Below are 13,954 nucleotides of genomic sequence, written 5' to 3'. Positions count from 1 at the left end.
AGAAACGAGAGAGAGAGAGAGAGAGAGAGAGAGAGAGAGAGAGAGAGAGAGAGAGAGAGAGAGAGAGAGAGAGAGAGAGAGAGAGAGAGAGAGAGAGAGAAAACAAAATTTCAATAAGCACCTACAGGATGCTAGAAAATACATGAGGAAAGGATAAAGCTTTTCAAAAAAAAAAAACAGACTTGATAGGGATTATAATATTATGTGATAATTTAAATATCTAATACATATATATATATATATATATATATATGTGTGTGTGTGTGTGTGTGTGTGTGTGTGTGTGTGTGTGTGTGTGTGTGTATGTATATGTATGTATAATAAGAAATTTTAAAATATAAAAGGAATTGATAAAGATCTTACCACTAACCTTATCTACTCCTAGCCCTCACCTAGAAAACTTTTCATCTTAACTCCTCTATTCTCATTATTCCCTAGGCATTGACAAGGCTTTTATTAAATCTGCACACACAAAAAAAAAGGAGTTAACTCACATGCCCCTAGGTGAGTTGACATGTCACCTTTCTAACAAATGAGATTTGGGAAAATTACTTTATTGGAGTAGATTTAGTTAAAAAGTTCAAGTTTTTATACTTTCTCCTTCCCTGCCTATCTATCCATGTGTACACTTCCTTTGGAAGGCATATTAAATAACCTCTGACCCATTCCTCACACAAATCCATGACTGAACTCTCCTGTGCTAGTTGTAAGTGGGAATGAAGTGAAGTTTAAAAAAAAAAAACAAACATATGGTATTGTAAGCTTTTTGTCCCCCCCTTGAGTTGATATCATCTCCTTTACTCAATGCCTCCTTGGTAAATGTCCAAGGGCAAGCGACAAATAGCATGGGGCTACTTAGTCAGCGTACCCTCACCTTGGTATATGTATGGGGTTAAGTCTTGTGGTAATGGGTTGAGGTAAGTTAAAATTTGGCTTGTGTGTTAAGTTTGTGGTTGGGTAGGAGGCAGGTGATAAAGTTAGTAGTTGTTCTTTTGTTTTAAAGTAAATTTTAAATTCAGTTCTTAGGTTAGTATAACTTGTTAAGTTGAATGATGTTAGAAGCTATAGCTAGATGTTAGTAGGGATAATAGGTTGTAGGGAGTTAGTAGGATAGTTAAGGGAGTAGATAAATTTATGTTTTACATGAAGTTTAAAAAAAAAATTAAACTAGTATGTCTTTTTAACAATAGGATATGTTAATATGTTTTAAAGTTTGAGGTGAAGGGATTATGTCAGAATATTAATGTTTTTGATTAAGTAGTTTTTAGTTATTCGTTAAATTTTAAGTTAGGATTTGATTAGTAGAGGTTGAATTTAGTTGTAATGTAAATTAACTAGCTAGTATGACTTGTTAGTAAATGTTAGTTTTATTTCATTTGTATTGAATTAGTTTAATTAGGATGTTTTAGTGTTAGATAGTAAAGTTAGAGGTTAGTGGTTAAAAGATTGATGTATGTCAGTTTTTAAATCATTTTGGTTAATATAGTTAAACTTAGTGGATTGATGTTAGAAAATTAGTTAGTATGTTAAAAGTTATGTTAGTGGAGTTATGTTTTTTTTTTTTTTAAATCTAGTAAAATTAAGATTTGTTTAAATTAAATGAATTTATTTTAGTATTAGATAAAGGAAGATAGTATGGTGTTAAATTCGATGTTAGTATAATTGAATTTGAATATTGTTAAATATTATTAAAATTTGTGTATTACTTATTATCTAGTTTAACTTAAGTTTATATCATTATTGTTTTATATTATTCTTTTTGAATTGTTTATGAGGTAAGAACAAAGATACTAAAATTGGTTTAAATTAATATTAGAATTGTAGTTTATGTTTTAGTTATCTATATTGATTATTTAATTATAGTTTGATCAAAGGGATGTTTCGCTTATGATAAATTTAATAAAGTTAGTATTTGATTGTTAGATGATTTAATCATTTAGTAAAGTTTTATGTTTAAGGAAAGTTAGTATCTTTATTGGTTAATATGTTATCTAAGAACATAAGTTAGTATTTTTATCCATCTTAAAAATAGTTTAAATTTATTATGTAAGTGATGATATCATTCTTAAATCAAAGTTTAGTGTTAATTTATCTTAAATGGTTTTGGATTAGTAAAGGTTGTAAAACTAAGTTAGATTATTAGATAAAATTTTGAGTGTTGTACGTATATCTAGATAGTTGTTTAGTATTGCAAGTCTAGGGTAATTTTATTTATTTAGTTTAATTAAAATATATTACCTTAAAATTGAAGTAGTAATGAAATAATGGTCGAAACCAATTTCATAACGAATGCTTAGATTTAATGATCTTTTCATACTCTCTGATGATAAACTTAGATGGTAATGACAAGACATCATTAGGAGATCTCGTATCTATCTCATTTTCCTTATACTTTAACATGTTTTATTAAGCATATCAACTTAGTGGTGTAATTATTCTTTTAAAAAAAATAAAAATTGTTGGTGTGTTTTGACCCAATTTTTGGGCATGACATTTTCTTAGTCTAACAGCATTCCAATTATGGTTATCAATGTTTTGTGCATTGGAACAAGTTTTCATTCTCCTTGGGTTTCTGTTTGTTCAAGCAAGCTAATTATCGTACTTTTCTTCTATAGTTGTCAAAGTATTTGTTAAAGACTTATCAGACATTACTAACGGTGGAAAGAGTTTGAGTATACACTTTTCATTGGGTTGCATTTTTGGTCGATGTGTATTAGTCCCCTTTGTATGGTGATCTTATTCAGCATATGGAAACAAAGGAGAAAAACACTTAATCCCCCTACGAGTTCCAAAATACAACAATGTAATAGGTCAGAATGGTTGTGTTAGAAATGTTTAAGCTGATTTATCAGTAATTTCTAATTTCCTCCCTTGTTTACATGACCCTAGCAACTTCTTTGTGTTCTAGAAATTGGAATGATTAAGATGTATCTATGTAGATTTTACAAAGATGCTACAATTTTACTTTTAGTGGCTAGGGTAGAAATGAAATGTATAGCTTGCAAGATTTGAGTTTAGAATTTACAATCCAAAAGTAAGGGTTTGCATTCATAACTTACATCCTAGTAGCAAGATTTAGATTCCAAAGATGTCTTCCAACATAAAGATTCACATTCAAGAATATATATAGAGAGAAAAGAAAAAGAAGAAGAGAACTTGATATTTATTCACACTTGATCTGGTCCTTTCTTTCTCAAGTTGTCACTGATTTGTATGCCCCAAACCCCATTCTTTGAACACCATTCTAAATAATAACTAACCTAATCCTACTTTATAGTGGCCCCCTTTGAAAGTTGAGAGTTTTAATAAACAATAGTACAGAGCAAAAGGTTTTTTTAATTTTCTTTAACAATTTAGGAAAAATAAACAATTTTATGGTGGCAATGTATAGATATTAGAATGTAATTTAAGTTCTATTAAATAATTAAGGTGGAAACATTTTCTTTTGTTTATCTATTATCATAAATCATCCATTAGTTTGATGATATAATAACAATATATATATATATATATATATATATATATATATATATATATATATATATATATATATATATATATATATATATATATATATATACATATATATATATATATGTATACATATGTATACGTATGTATGTATACATAGATATGTATACATATATATGTATACATATGTATATATACATATATATATATGTATGTATGTATATATGTATACATATATATATATATATATATATATATATATATGTATGTATGTATATATAGATACATATATATATATATATATATGTATGTATGTATATATATACATATATATATGTATATATATATATATATATACATATATATATATATATGTATATATATATGTACATATATATATATATATATGTATATATATATGTACATATATATATATATGTATATATATATGTACATATATATATATGTACATATATATATATATATGTATATATATATATATATGTATATATATATGTATATACATATACATCTTTTCATAATGCCACATCCATTGCAAACATCAAGATTCCACTTTGAGCATAAAGGTTAACTTTGAGAAAATATAACATTAAACAAACATGAAATCCTAAGTGATGTATGTGAGTGGTCATGTGAACATCTTACGCATCCCCTTCTGAGAGGCTAACCCTCTCTACCTCAATCACACACTCTCATTGCAACAAATCATGCATCCACTCAAACATTCACAAAAAACAATAAGTTAGTACCCATCATAATCTAACATATCACATCTTAAATCATATCATCATTCCAGTCAATCAAATATAATGATATCCTTAACTATTTCACAATTAGGAAGTAAATGCATTAACATAATCACATTGGTATTAAAATACAACATTCAACAACACGTTTTATGGTAACATCATCATAACATAAAAAAAGTTATACATTTTGACTTAAAATAAATTATATAATCTTAGGTATAATTTAAGATCTTAAACTTCATTTATCTTTAAAAAAGGTTAAGAACTAACTTTGACCAAGTCATTATTTGGCTATTTGCCAAATAAGAAAGTAAATAGATGATTCAAAGGCAAGGTATGATACTTATTGTGATCAACCTCCCTATCACTGATTTGTATAGTGCCTTTGCAAATAAAAAATGGATCCTTATAAACTTGACTGAAACCTGTGACATTTTTCTCAACATTATTATCTAGCCTTAATTGTAGTGTTCAAAATGAACAACACTCCCCTTGCATCACTGTAGAGCTCCAAAAATGCAAGGCAATCACCACAATTTGCATAGTCACTTGGCATTTATGTTGGTCTATAATACAATGCACTCCATCATTCTATGTCAACCTACACCCAATCTTGGTCCTCTGGCTTCCATCATGTGCAAGATATATCTACTAGCCAAACAAATACATCAAACCCCTACATGAAAATGGGTCTACATATTATATACAATCAATCTCCCCTTGTTTAGTACAATCAGTGCATTTATTTTCTATAGAAACAAAATAGGCCACTATAATACAAGTCTCCTAACACAAAATATTTTTCCCTTTCTTAAGGCATTCATACGCTTCCTACAAAAATAGTGATTCATATGATAGAAATACATACACCTCAATTTTTGCTTGGGAACAAAGCGTCCTCTTGAAAAATGTAGGTTCTAGCTTAGTTTTGGGGTGAAAGATGCCTCTGATGCCATTGTGGACTCAAGTGGCCACCCTTAAACATCACACACTAAGGAAGAAATTAAACTTGGAAAAATAAGTCAACTTTGACTATTTGGCACTTCTAGTCTAGGAATCAATTCTTAGTGTGTGATGTTTAAATCTTTCGAACCCAAGCTTGGGTCATAGTATAATTTGGAATATCATACATCCTTCAATAGAAAGTGTGCCCACTCCTTTTTTTTGGGCAACGCTTGCTAGTTAGGACAAGCACCCCATACATAACAACTCCCTTTTATGGAAATAGAACTAACACTTCATACTATACTCACCTTTCAATTGGATCAACCCACAATTCAATCAAAATACCTCCTTTATGTGTTTCTTACCAATACCCTCAACATCAATTTGGTCCTTCACTTTCATCCTTCATGGTGCATTTAAAAAATATCATAGACCATTTAAATCCTATGTTCACTCTGCATCACCCATGTCTAACAAGAAACACCAATCTACCAGCATGGGTACTTCATGTCAAGGCCAAATGGGAATCCTCTATTTGCACTCACTATTACACAAACCATTTTCCCTCTAAGTTTGGTGCATTTAAAAACTATACTAAAAGAAGGTGGAAGGGATATGCTGATAGATCTTTGATAAGTTACACTACTGCCATGAACTTTATATTTTAAAGATAAAACTAGAAAAAAGAGTTTAGCATTTAAATGAATTTGAAATAATGAGAAATTATTGTAACCTAGTATATATAAGATAGGAGGGCCAAAAAGCTCATTCATACTGGTAAGTAATCTCATGTGCAAGATCAAGTAAGAAGATTTGATTGTTAACCACCTCATAAAACCTAATCTTCCCTACTAAATTAATAAGGTTAAATTACATAGTTGATTCCAAGATTTGTTGTAACCTGCCTCAAATAACTTTATGGGATTGGAATAATGATAAATTTTGGTATTAGGACACAAAACAATAGTCTCAAACTACCACCTCCTTCTAAAGTTACACATTTTTTTTGGGGATTGTCACCCCACCTCAAATAAATGCATGGGATTTAAATAATGATACAATTTTGTATTAGGACACAAAATGATAGTCTCAAACAAGAACCTCCTTCTAGAGTTGGAAAACATTTCATGTGGGGATTTTCATCAACAAAAAAGGACACTAAGGTTACTAAATGGTAGTTCAAAGTTAGTACTCAAGTACCTTAAATAAATGGAACAAATATTTCAACATAAAATCATGCCTTCTTCTTAGCTCAATTGAGAATTCCTATAGCATAGTCTAAAGATAATAAATACATAATTCTAAACTACAAATAGTATTAATCTTTATCACTCTATTTAAAACCACACTATATCTCTCAAAAAAATTATCATTTTTGATCAACTTATCAGGAGAAATGAAATTTAAATTCAAGAAATCAGTCGCCATGACATAATGATAGTGGATAATTCAATAATATAAGTTTTATAATGGTACAAGATCATTGGTATATTTTAACTACCCCATGTTAGAATTAGAAAAGTTAACCTATGAAAAAGTTATTAAATAGCATGCTATGACCATTTAGAGTGCTCTCCATGAGTATATTGTAATAACATGAAAGGTGATGAACATATCCTATATCTTATAATATATAACCAAATTGTATGAAGATGAAACATAAGTTACACAAAACAACCACTATGAAGATGTAGGAGATTCGATTGTACAAACAAGTACCCGATATAACTTAATGAAGATTAAATGGACATTGTATTTTTTAAATTGTTCTTAGCTATGAGTCAAAATAATGTCTTCTCTTTGTACCATAATCCATATATGTGCTAAAACTATAAATTTTTTATATGTCAATGCAAATACAATAATATCAATATCAAATGTTTCTTTTTTCTTTTTGTGACTGTCATTGATTTTGAAAAATTATAGACAGATATGGGAATGTTTTTGTTTGATAAATAGACATTTCTTAGATAATAATTTTTTCTTAAACTTATTTGGAGAAAGGGAGAAAAAATCTAGGCAATCAATCACTATAATATATAGATCTAGTGGGTTAAGTCAACAAAGATGATTATGAAAACTTCATAATAGTACAAGATCATTAGTAGATATCAAGTGCTCCAAGTAAGAATTAGAAAAAATAACTGATCAATCCTTTGTGGATGTGGTTGGTCCATTCTATTATGTTGTCTTGGATTTTAAGTTATATAAAGAGTAAAGAATGTTCATTGCAATCAAATATTAATTGCATCATTATGAATCCATGCACATAGATTACTTTACAATATCATGATATCTAGGTTAGAGATAGAATTTCAAAGCACATAATCCATATGACTATGCAAATTAATCATCCAAGAAGATATCGGATTTTAAAAACTGTTAAGCCACAAGGCTACATATGAAATCTATGGTTAGACCACAACTATATTTCTAGAAATGGGAGATAATTGGCCAGATGATTATTAGGAATAGCACTATGATTAGTAATAATGAAATATGAGTTTGAAAGCTACATGAATTTCTTATAGTAATTAAGAGAAACTAAGTCATTGGACACCCACACTCATTAGTAATTTTCAAATGCAATTCTCTAAAGGCTATGCTAGGAATTACTTCCTAGTATTTTGGTAATGGGATTGTAATGAGATGTTCAATGGAAGTAATCATCAAATGAAATTCTTTAAAGGTTAAAATGCAATATTATATGCCCTTTAATAACTACTATGAACACACTCTATGCAACAAATAATTGGTGTCCTATTTGTAAGGATGAAGGAAGTAGATTGAAATGATATGAGTTAACCAAATTAGCAGTGGCTCAATCTTTCATATATACATTATATTAATGCACTTATAATTAATACCCTACTCTAGAGTTCCTACATTTTAGATAGAAGTATATTAACATATATGGAAAATGTGGAAGCATTTTATTAGAACAAGGACTTTTTTGACAAAATGAATCAAAGAAAAGTAGTTCTTCCCATGTCAAAGATGTCAGCATGTAGGTGATCACATTGTACTATTGGAAGTGAACTATTTTAAACCCTTCCAAATGGACACATATGCACAATATGCTATATTCTATTCTCCAAATATATTGTAAGGGGGTTTGGCCAATGTCAAAAAGAAGAGTCCAAAAAGGTTAACTATAGGACAAAAGAGATGAAGATAGAAATCTCCCTACATTAGCCTTGAAATTGATACTAAGAACATTTTATTTTTACCATATATTATTGTAAACTAGAATCCTAATAAGATATGAATGCATTACATATTAAATCTACATTTGATTTTCTAACTAGAGTTGCAGGAGATAAATGTTTTGCAATGGGCATTATGACACTAAAATTTTGACAACATTCATATTTAGAATAATTCACAAGATTAAAACCTACTAAAGAAAGAAAAAGCCAATTTCATAAATATATTTATGTTTAAAACATGCAAAAGCTTAGATTTATGTGTAAAATATGAAAAACCTTAACTTCAAAGAGTATTAATGAAGAATTGGTATGTAGAGGTCCAAAGAAGAAATCCTAAGGAAAATCCTATCTTCTTATGGAAGAAAAATAATCAGTTTCACTAGTTAAGAAACAATACATTTTTTAAAGAACCCTATACCATCACTTCTCTTTTCACGTGTTCTATTACCTAGATTCTTCATATAAAAAATTTCTTTCTTTTATCCATTCCTTGTCCAATTTAGTTAGTTGTTAAATGGTAAAGTAGGAAAGAAATGGTATGCATATTCCCCACTCTTGTATCAACATTTTTGTTGATAATTGCAATGACTATTTGTGTGTATAGTTTAGAGTCCCAATCATTACCAAAAAAGAAGGTGATTTTTTTATATGTATAGTAAATGACCCTCTTCCTACTCTATAGCCTCCTCTTGATTCTTGCATAACCTCTTTGCCTTTATCTCTATCATTTTGGTTATCTTGATAAGGCCTACTACATCTAACTCTATTTATATTACCTCCTCTTCTACCACTTCCTTTCCTTTCTTGCTTACTCTTTACCCTCTATTCAACTTGTATTGCTAGTAGAAAATTGTTGAAGTTGATGAAAGATCAACCCAAAAACTTCCAAGAATCACTACATGCAAACACTTGTCATAGAAAGAGAGGAGAACAATCTATGGAGGTTGGAATTCACATATCCACTGAAGATGAGACATTCATGATGAGAAAATAGAGATATTGTTAATCAAAAAGTGAGAATTACAAAGAGAGATCAATCCTTATGAAGGAGATCAAAACCCTAAAAAGGTAAAACCTAGGTTACATTATAATAATTAATAATGTAACCTAATAGTTATATCCCCATTATATCAGTAGAATGTATATAGTGAAAAAACAATAATATAAATAATTTACTATATTTATGCAAAGAAAAATGTTAGGTTAAAGAGTATAATATTTCTTATAAATAATATTAATATCAAATATAAATATTCTCACTAAAAATGTGCAGTAACAATGTGGAACTAATTCCTTGTTTCTTAAAGTCTTCTTTGTCGATCCATGTAGGCTCTGTAGTAGGTAATCCCTTCCATTAAATAAGATACTACATATTTTAATATAAGACTTATGTGCAGTACCTTAATATAAGAAAATTATATTAACTTATGTACAGTACCTGACTCTTAGTTTGGTATACTAAAGGCATACATTATAATCACCTAAAAAGGTATAACTTATGGGGAGTTTGGTAACTTATGTGCAGTACCTGACTCTTAGTTTGGTATACTAAAGGCATACATTATAATCACCTAAAAAGGTAAAACTTATGGGGAGTTTGGTAACTTATGTGCAGTACCTGACTCTTAGTTTGGTATACTAAAGGCATACATTATAATCACCTAAAAAGGTAAAACCTAGGTTACATTATTATAATTAATAAAAACTATCATATCAAGTAGACATATCATTAATAAAAACTATTATATCAAGTATATTAATAGAAACCTGTCTATAATATATAGTATTATAATAATCTATTATAGTACTATTATGATTCTATATATAATTATATTATATATATGGTTAGCATATATATAATATTATAATTATATATGTCTATTATAATTACCCATAATAGACATATCTAATATCCCACTATATTAGGGAATTATATATAAGACTTATTATTATACTAACTAATAAATAGTTTACATAATATAATTAGTAATATTAGTAAGAAATGAGTGTTAGTTAATAATATAAAATATAATATAATTATAAAATACACCTTGAATAATTACCAAAAATACACCAATATAGGTAATCAAGTGAATAAGAAAACTTATAACTAATTATAATTATAATGAGATTATAATTATAGTGTAAAACCTAGGTTACATTATAATAATTAATAAAAGAATTAATTATTATACGCCTGAATTTTAGCATAAGAAAATTAGAGATAATATGTGATTTAATAATTAAATCAAAATGATTTAATTAATAATACAATATATTATTATTCTAGCACCCCCCTTAAGATAAACTTGGGGAGTAGCTAAAAACCAAGAAACTACTACTAAACTTAAATTTGGGTCCCAACAACAAGGCCTAATGAGGTATCTAAGTACAACCAAATCTCTATAAAGAGAAGAAATAGAGAAAACAACATGAGAAGAAAATTACTTCAAAAAGAGATGGAAAGAATGTCTCGGCAGATAGCAACAAAAAGATGACCATGAAGAACACCACTGAAGGATGAAGTTGTAAATATTGTCAAATTGTTGATTTGAAGAACCTCCATTGTATAGAACATGACCATGTAGAGAAAATTGAGTTTGAAGAGATGATCAATCAAAGATGGAAGATATCTTCATGACCTCCAAACATAGGAATGAAAGTGTTTATATGGTAAATGATCCATCTCACCAAAATTCATAGGTATCCAGCCACTACTCTACCTAGTACATAAGAACAAATATTAAATACATAGCACACTCTATTGAACCAAGAAAGAAATAGAACTAAGAAAACCCACCTATAATTTTGAGAGGTGAGACAAGAACACTAAAACTAAATGCATAATCTCCTATAGAAAGAAGAACCAGGAACATCGAGAGTGCAAAATAAGTATAGACTGTTGGAAATATTCAAGATATGATAGGTTATTGAGAGGGGAGAGGTGAATCAGTAACCTCAAAACTTTTAAATAATTTAGCACACCATATATACTATTCACCATTCATTCATCTAATCTACTACATATATGAGAGATCAAACATTTATAACACATGTACACAGTGATTTGGTAACCCAAAAACCTTCCAAATAGAAAGTAAAACTAGGGTGGGGATGATACCCACAAAACTTCATTACTGTAGTATGAAATTAGCCTGTTAAGGCTTACATTGATCACTTCTAGTGATATTCCTTGTTAGGAGTACAAAGGACTACTAGGGCCACCTTGTTAGAGGATTTACAAACATACAATGAGTATGCACTCTATTAGGAGATTTATACAAAGACTATTAAGTCTACCCTATTAAAAGATTTACAAAATTGATTCACATATTAGGATGAAATAGTGGATCTACTTAAAACTTTATTTCTAATTAGATCCTTGAAGTATAGATCACCTCTTGTGACTGATGAATCTTTACTGCTCCTTGTAGACCTTGCTAAATACTCTGCTCTACTACTGATTTGTTTTCATTCTTCTCAAAGCATTACATGTCTATCTTGATAATCTCATGCATTTATTATAAATGATATAATACATTGCATATATACCATTCCAATAATTACAATTGCAAGGTTGGCCAAAACACAAGTGAACACAATATTACTAAGTTGGCCAAACAGTAGAAAACTCGAGTTCTTCAAGCTGACTTGGTAACCTTCTGATACTCGGCATCCACTACAATATTTGGCATCATCATGTAGTCAATAGAAGTAGAAGCTTGGTCCATACTAATCACATAACATAGCTTGGAACTCGGTAACCATTGGAGACTCAGTAGATATAGTATCACTCGGTAAAAACTGAATCCCTCGTTTACCTTGCTTTCACTCAGTAAACACTGGACTTCCATCACTCGGTAAACACTATGAATCTTGGTGAAAACTGTATGCTCAGTAGATACTGCTAGGCTACACACCCACTTGGTAGCTTCATGAATGCTTAGTATGAATTGCTTGACTGTACACTCACTCGGTAGCTTTCGGAATGCTTGGTATGAACTACTTAAGTGATGAACCTACAAGGTAACCATTGAATGCTCAGTATACACTGTAGACTAAGTGATGAACTCGATAATCATTCAAAATTGAGTAATTGTTGTCACTAATGACAAATACAGTATAATGCCAACATATACATCTATAATGGCACATTTCATCAACACATAATGAGGCTAATGTAATAGAAGGAACACTCACTTGGAAAAGGAAGATGGAAAATATGGCCAACATGAAACCCCTCAAGGAACTTTATAATGTAGTGTGAGTACAAAAAAATAGAAAGATGTGCAACATCCCAAAATGTAATAGAGTGGCACTTTATCTTAGTGTGTTTGCAAATATTCTACAAAAGGATTTCAATGAAGATCAAAAGAGACATAAGACTAACAAACTAGAAAGTATTTTTGGATACAATTGTCAAATTGTTTATTGTCTTTGATGTTACACAAATGTCATATTAGTTGTCAGTCTATGCTTACCAAGCTCACTTGGTCAGCAAGACTATTTTTCTTGTCTACCAAACATTCCTAGAGATTACTTTGTGAAGATAGTGTCTACCGAGCTCACTCGAGCATCGAAGGAAATTATGGTAGAAAGTAGTATTAACTGAGTTCTCATGGCTATAGAAGGAAAGTTGGATAGAGTTAGTATTAACCAAGTTCACTCAGTTGCCAAAGGATTTTTCAAGTTCATAGTGTTAACCAAGCTTCTATTGGTTAAAATAGGAAATCATCTTAGGACCAGTGTTTACTGAGCAAGGTCGACCAATAAAGGATTTCATTGTTTTGGGATATGAAGTCTAATTATTTCAAGTATTGATTCTAGTTGACTATGGAAATTTTTATTGGTGATTATAAGTTATAATTAAGTCGACTTGACAGTCTAAACAATATAAATAAAAGGTCAAGTGGAGATTCTAGCATATGGGAGAGTATGCAAGTGTATTGATTGATTGAGAAGGAAAGTGCGAGAAAACCTGAAGGGTGGTCAGATATCCTTGTGGAGTAGCAAAGTAATATTTTATTAGGAAGGATCTAACTTGAAGTAGGATAGAGATCTATAATCAAAAATTTAGTTGCATCTCAATCAAGTCAATTCATTGATACTTTCTTACCATTGTAGCACTAATCTAAAATCTCTTAATAGAGTTGGTTTAATAGCCAGTTGTAAATCCTCTAACAAGGTGATAGTTTCATTGAATTTTCTTAAGACCTCTTGCAAGGCCACTCCTAATAGGGTGATTAAATCCTCTAACAAGGTCACACCTAACAATGTGTTGTGTAACCTTTAACTAGGTTGGCTCCTAATAGGGCTCACTTCAGAAGAGTGAAAAATAGTAACTAGTTACGTTGGTAGTTTTTCCCATATTGGGTTTCCATGTTAAATCCTAGTGTCTCATTTGTTTATGTTATTTATTTTATGCTTGAAAATTAATCATTGTAAATGTTTAAGACCAGTTAGAAGTAAATCACACTTCTTTTACTGAGTTATAGCATTTTCTATGTGTTAACCAAATATTAGCAGCAGTCAGTTTTATTGTTAACATCCAAGGGATCT

Source organism: Cupressus sempervirens, chromosome 4 (genome assembly GCF_028749045.1).
Source record: "Cupressus sempervirens isolate cs-2001-9-10 chromosome 4, ASM2874904v1, whole genome shotgun sequence".
NCBI classification, from domain to species: Eukaryota; Viridiplantae; Streptophyta; class Pinopsida; order Cupressales; family Cupressaceae; genus Cupressus; species Cupressus sempervirens.
This window is presented reverse-complemented; position numbering follows the sequence as displayed.